The sequence below is a fragment of the Bidens hawaiensis genome, unplaced genomic scaffold (assembly GCF_021521415.1).
Source record: "Bidens hawaiensis isolate Kalapana, Puna unplaced genomic scaffold, B.hawaiensis_p1.1 tig00038089_1, whole genome shotgun sequence".
In the NCBI taxonomy this organism is placed as follows: Eukaryota; Viridiplantae; Streptophyta; class Magnoliopsida; order Asterales; family Asteraceae; genus Bidens; species Bidens hawaiensis.
In genome coordinates this window covers 37,075-44,655 of record NW_027505526.1, presented here as the reverse complement: position 1 = coordinate 44,655, position 7,581 = coordinate 37,075, and the positions used below count along the sequence as shown (strand labels likewise).

Below are 7,581 nucleotides of genomic sequence, written 5' to 3'. Positions count from 1 at the left end.
ACCATCAAATGAAATCAAATCAAGAAAAAAAAAATAATAATAATAATAATAATAATAATAATAATAATAATAAACACTTTTACTTTGTGGGAGTCTTTGTCTTTCTCTCTCTCAAGTGGGTACTGGTTCTGGTAGTGGCACTAGGCATGTGAACATTGTATTGTATTAACCTAATCAAACTCATCTACCTTTAATTAACCTTATTCTGATTCAATTCTAGTTGCTAATCACTCTTAAAACCATATTCATGTCACATTTAATGCCATGTTTTATAAACTCAATATATCCAACTCACTATAACATTTATTATTACACTCTCGGTGATCAATAATGTCGGTTTTATCTTACTAAGTTTCGTAACTAGTTGTTCACGGTTTTGTTTTTCCACGTAACGATAGTTTCTCTTGATGACATGAATGGATTGTTTCATTTACCATTACAAACAAGGTCGTCCAATCCTAATATGATGCAATTGCTAGATGATATGATGATTTCTTGAATATAACAAAGAAAACGTACACACCTCGTGTTTGTCAAACGTTTGTATATATTTGATGCTGAAGATTGTAAAAGGAAACTTGCAAATAGTAGTCATATGTCAGTCAAAGTCTAAGTTTAGAGAACTCTAAGTGTATGTAAAAGATTATCGTAGCATGATTAATCTAGCATGTTTTTCTAAGGAAAATTTTAGGTCATTTACACGAAACATACAATTAGTCAGTTAGACAAAACGTAGTTGGCTGTTTTGGGGGATTTGGAGGGGGAAGAGCCCCAAAACGCTCGGGTACATCGCCCCCTAGCGCGTTTTGAGGGACGAATTTGGGCTTGACCGTTTTGTAGGAAACGCTTGGTGGGGGTTGACTTTCTTCCAGGCTAATGAAGAGGAAGGTGGGGACGTTTTGGGGGCAAAACCACTACACATGATCTTAGTTTTGTATTGTAAGTCAACACAAGGTAACTTACTACGCTAACTTGTAGTCAACGTATAGGAAAAGGTTAGTGTAAAATGCATCCACCACCGATTGTGTGTTTGTCAATAGAAAGACTCTTGGTGAATGATCTACTAGCCATTTGTCGGTCGTCTAAAGGTCAATAACTTTTAAGTTAAAAGTCACCGGATTGAATGATTTAGCCTACACAACTATAAGCAACGGTGTGAAACTTACAAATATCAGATGAAGGTTTGTGCATGTAAGAACTTGAAAGCCATATAATGTGTACTAAAAAGGGTGAGTTTGTTGCAAATTACTCAACGTTTTGATTCTCTTGATTTCAAGGCAATTTCCACCGGGATAAATCAAGGAAGAAAATAAATGAGAAAAAGTACACTATGCATTTAAATCATTATTTCATGTATTTTTATTAGATATGTTGAATATTCAAAGGTATTTAGGGTCAAGGTCTTGATACCAAACGAATTGGTGTCTATCAAGTTGATGGATATCCGACCAATAGAACTAGCGACACCCATGCAAAGAAACTTTCAGATTCATCATTGATCTCATATTCGCATTTACATGAAAAAGATATATTTTCAAGATATTTTTTATGTATTTCTGTTATCTTTTGATTTGCTCATAGCATTTGGTTGCACATCTTAGTTTCTTTGAGTTGTTTTTACCAACCCAAAACAACCATCTTATGTTCTAAAAGTTAACATTTAACCTATGTATCATAAGCTAGGAGATTCGATTTAACATTTTAAAGAAAATATTATAGGTTAAAGACTCATGTGTTTGGTTTAATAATAATTTGCAAGTGTTACTATTGATATAAGTATCGATTACGTTTTGCATGCGGTTGCATATGCTTTTACTTTAGTATTCTTATTCTCATCACTTTATCTTTCAACCACAACATCCTTTTTCTTTTGTTAGTATATAAAGTTCTTTGTTTTTAGAACAGCATAATATAAAGTTCATTTACAAATCAAATAGAAAGTCAAGTCATTAGTAATGATTCTTTAACTATGATAACAAACATTAAATGATTCCTAAGTTGAAAACCAAAATAAGTAAAAACGTTACTATTTATTTGATTTCAATTTACCTTAATTATTAGTCTATAAGTAGAAAACGCTAAACCAAAAGATCATATTTCTGTTTAAAGAGAATTATAGGGTAGGGCTAAAGAGCTAAACATGAAACATTAACGGTCCCAAAATGAAAAACAAACCAAATAAAAGTGTTATTGTTTAATTGATTTCAATTTACCTTAATTAGTCTTTAAATAGAAAACACTAAACCAATTAGGGCGCGTTCGTTTCACAGAATAAAATGGTATTGGAATTGGAATTGGAATTTGCGTAGGATTTGGAATTGGAAGTAATTGAATTTGTTATCTGAATATTCCAATAGGAATTGAAATCCAATTCCATTTTTGATGTGCTCGTTTGACAAATGAATTGGAATTGAGAATTTTTTTTACGAGGATAACGGCGGAAACATATTTTTTTTTATTTATATTTTGCGTTATGTTTTTTTTTTAATTTTTATTTTTTGTATTTTTTAGGGGTTTTCTGTTAAGATAAAAAATCTCTCAAAAAATATTCAAAATAATAATAAAAAATTCATAACTCAAAAACAAAAAAGTAAAAAACTAAAATGATTTATTATCTATCCTCGTTAAAAAAAATCTTGAGAAAAGATTCCAACGAATTCACTTGAAAGCTTACACATTTTGGAAGGATTTGAAATCTCTTTATTTAAAGGAATGTGAAGGAATTGATTTCCAACTCTAATTCCTTGACAACCGGACACACCAAAATGAAATTAAGATTTCAATTCCAACGAGACGAACACGCCATGTCATGGGATTTTAATTCCAATTACTTTGAATTCCCATGAATTCTGTGAAACTTACGCACCCTAAATATTTCTGTTTAAAGAAAGGCCGTATTAGGGGGGAGGGGACAACTGCACTTAACACTCAGGGAATGTTTTGTTTGAGTTTTTAAAAACTGTTTATTTGATTTTTGAAAAGTAAAAACTGTTTGGTAAAGCTTATTTTAAAGCTTGAAATGCTTCAAAATGAAGCTTTTCAAAATTACTTTTGCTTAAACAAATAAGCAGATTTTGGAAGCTCCCCCAAACACCTACTCATGTTGGGTGCAAATGAGCCGAGCCTAAATGGGGCCAAGCTTAAATGAGCCCCAGCTTCACGTATCAAACTCGAGATGGCTCATGAGCCTAAACGAGCGTGTCATCATCAAAAAACACCACAAAAAATCGTGCAAACCACCATAATTTTTTATTCAACTTATTAAACCAATATATTTTTATGTTTGAAGTAGCAAACTAAGATCTGTTTCAGTTGTTTATCAAAGAAGAGAGCAAAGTGAGGGTGGCTGCCGGTCTATTGCAACTTGTTTATCTGATATTTGATAATGAGACACGTACCTTCTTGGTTGGTAAAACTATAAATTTTATGAACATCTACATCTACATCTACAAATTGAACTCACTATCTTAATTTTAAAATATTCGTGCCTTACCAACTCAACTAGAATGAATTGATGTTAACTTTCTTTTTTTCTTATTATTATAGATTCACAAACTTCCATTTTGATTTCTTTTAAAATACAAATACAAAATATTCTTACTAATGTATGTATTTTAGAAAAAAAATATTTATATCTTATAAATCTATAGGTATGTTATTATATATATTATAAAATTTAATTTTTTATTTACTTTTTAATCACCCATGTATCACACGGGCTATATCCTAGTATATATCATGTTTTAAACGTACGGTTATTTTAGTGACACGGAAATTGTGCGGCTCAATTGAAATATTTTAGATTTGAATAAACCGAGAACATAATAAATTAAACCAGGTAGAATTTCAATAATTTAAACTAGAATGTGTACCATAAACATATCACCTTTATACAAAATCATGTTATTATTGTATCAAAATTTACTCTAGTCATGCCAGGTAATTTTTAAATTCTTTACTCTTTCACAATTCTAATGGTTAATTTTAAAGATCTTAAAATATTATTGACAAATTAAGTGAAAGGACCAGAGAACAATATTAATCCATAAATTAAGGGAAAAAAATGATTGTTTTAAATCGTCTACTAAATTCCGGTGTCTTCATGATTCACACATGATTTTTTATGTGGAAATTATTTTTACGTTTCTAGTAGTAACGATAAGTATTTGCTAGTTTAATAAAATCAAAATATTCTTTTGCTAAAACTCACACATTAAGCCGATAGACAAAATAATTTTACAGAAAAATGAAGAATTTATAGGGATATAGTCATATAAGTTATAACGATATTTATTAGAATCAAGAACTTGTTGCATAGTGAGTGAGTATTTTATATGTATATAGGAGAAAGACTCAAGTGTGATAGACTATCATTTATTTTTATCTTTTAATATAAACATGAAAATATCTAAAAAGATAGTTTGTTTGTTTGTTTTTAGAGAGAGAATAAATAAGGCTTATATTTCATAAAGATGGAATTTATAAAATAGGGAAAGGTTAAAATATAAAGGGAGACAAAAATAAAAAGTGTGAGAAAGATTTTTGGTCACACAAAAAACCCCTAAACAAATTCAATAAAATTAATTAAAAAAATATAAATAAAAAACGGAAAAAAAAACAAAATGTTTCCTTCGTCATTCCCGTTCAAAAAATAAACCGTCGAAAAGACACAATGCAGAGGTAAAAACACAATGATGAAAATAAACAAAAGACACAATTATAACTAAAAAAACACAATAGGTCGCAAAATATAACAGAATATTGAGTAATATAACACAATATTAAAAAAAAAGACACAATGTAAAAAAAAAAGACACAGTCAATGACAAAAATGAACACAAAACACAATGATAAACAAAAAGACATAATGATCTTTTTCCCTCAACATTTTTTTTATTTATTTCTTAAGAACGAGGTAGACAGTGGAATATTAAATTTTGAGTTATGATTTTTTATTTATTTATTTTTAATTTTTTAATGATTTTTTGTGTGACTATAAATCTTTCTCATCATTCTCATTTTCGTCTCCATTTATAGAATAACTTGACCCTTATAAAATAGTTTCTGAATTTGCCGTATAATACGGCAAGGAAGACCTCCTTTGTAATACAAATGGATTGCTACTTTAAAATAAATCATTATAAACCAGACACAATCATGACACAATCCACTTTGTTAAAGTAGATATTGCATAACATTAGTTGAGGATTCCAATGGTTTGAGAGCTTTTATTGTTTATTTTTGAAGAAATAAACTCTTGGAAAGCTCTCGGGAGGGTTTGATGTCGTAGTCTACCTAGTGGTGCTTAACACAGACTTAAACTAGGAATATGGCACATGAGTGGGATTCGAACCGCAATGTCAAACAAAAGAACACCTTTGGTGAACTTAAGGTAAAACTCCCAATCATCCCACCAAAGTTCATGGTTTGGTTTCATGTAAAAGAATTATGTCACACAGCCTTCCATTTTTCAAAGTAAAAAAAGAATTATGAAATGTTCTTATCCCTAACAAAAACCAAAAGTCTTCTAATTCAACATCAACCAAATAGATATTTACAAGTCTGTTTCAAGATGAAGGGATTGTTAAGAAAACCAAGTCAAACAAAAATACACAAACCCACTAATCATTAAAAAAAGGACAAATTATTAGTAATATCTATCTAATATATTAATCAGCTTATTCATGGGCATTTTGAAACACATTAATTAAAACATATATATGTGATTTCAAGGAGATAAAAATAGAAGAAAAAATGTCTGGGTGATCACAATATTTCTAAGTGAAATGCATTAGTTTCTTGGGCTTAGACCTGACCATGGGCCCATACCCACCACCTGCACCGGCTTCATTGCCTCTGGCTCTGATAGGCTGATTATGAACCAAATGTTTCACACAGTGGTTCATGGCATGCACATTACCAAGATTTTCCTGATTTACTTGGCTTTTTCTCTAACACATACCCTCTAATCTACTCATAAATCGAAACACTCGTTTGTCAGGAAATTTAACCTCGCATTGGGGCATTTTTAACACATACGCTGATACCGCTTGGCCACATGCCATTTGGTTGTTTTACTTAGCTTGGTCAAGATGTTCAGGCACAATTTTGAATTATAAAGTTTAGTGTAGATTGTCATGTGCGTTGAAACAATAACAGGTTTTTGCATTTACACTTACTAAGTTGCCACCATTTGTAAGAAGCAAATTATAAAGTTTAGTGTAGATTGTCATGTGCGTTGAAACAATAAAAGGTTTTTGCATTTACACTATTAAGTTGCCACCATTTGTAAGAAGCAAAATTGCTTTTTGGATTTTCAGGCTCCCTTGATACTACTTTGCTATTCCATTTGTGTTAAAAAAATAATAATAATAAAATAGTTTAAAAAAATTTCACTTTTATAAACCTTCGTTTAAGGAGAAATCTCTAATTGACCTTCTAAAAGAAAATTTACCACCTGGATATGCAAAGTTAAAAAAAATAATAATAGAATAATTTCACTTCTATAAACCTTCATTTACCACCCAGGATATTTAAAGTTTATGAATGGAAATTTCTGCCAATAAACTTGGTTTTTTTGCAAAAGAATGACAGCTGTGGGATTTGAACCCACGCCCTTTCGGACCAGAGCCTAAATCTGGCGCCTTAGACCACTCGGCCAAACTGTCTTATGTGTCATTAGAGAACTTACATCGCCTTAGTATTTTTAAATCTTTATTTTAAACTCGCAAGTTAGGATTCCGGTTTCATTAGATGTCTAACCACTAATGTCAATAACATAGAAGTTTCTTTTTGTTTCATTTTAATAACTAAAACAGATCATTACCATGTTCAAGGATCAAGTGTATACATAATAGATGGCGTGAGCATGTGTACCGAGTACTACAAAACAACTACCTTCTTTGAACCCCAACAACAATCTTCATTAATCCTCCTCCTTCATCTAGGCCCCATTCTCAATTTTTTACCAATACTTTCTCTGTTGGAAAACTCGTGACATCAATATCAAGGAGGAGGAGCGTGTTCAAGACAATTATCCTTCTATTCTTGTATTGTTGAAGGAATATCACTGGTATGGGACTAGTGATTTGTTTTAAAGCGGTCATCATTTATTGATGATTTGAGAAGGAAAACACTATATTGATGTAGTGTGGGCATATTGTAAAGGGTTGGGAATTTAACACTACCATAATATAGTGTTATTGTTGTAAGAGTTTGTAATCTTGACATAGTGAACATTTCAAGAATTATAAAGACGTACTGTCTTAACATAGTGTGTTGAAGAATGTGACCACTACCTTTATCCAGTGATACGTTGTGGTGGTGTTGCTGACGTACCAGTCGTGCTTCGTCGTACCCTGACCACCCCACTTTCATTACTTATTTGTACCAAGCTACATGATGGCACTCCTCTCGACCAATCCTCAACCGATAACAACTCCGTCCAAGCAAATCCATATAAGTTGGGTCTTTTTCTCTTAGGTTGGTTTAAGCAAGAAATACAAAGAAAGTAAGCTTGTCGAGTCAAAAGATCCTCTTTCAATCATCAACAGTTACATATATACTAATATGATGGAATAT

At 31.1% G+C, this 7,581-nt stretch overlaps 1 non-coding gene across 1 annotated transcript; it reads right to left on the bottom strand.

Moving 5' to 3' along the window:
* Window positions 1-6,588: 6,588 nt before the first annotated feature.
* TRNAL-UAG (transfer RNA leucine (anticodon UAG)) lies at window positions 6,589-6,668 on the bottom strand. Its single transcript has one exon. It is a non-coding gene; the product is annotated as a tRNA-Leu (tRNA).
* Between the last annotated feature and the right edge of the window lie 913 nt (window positions 6,669-7,581).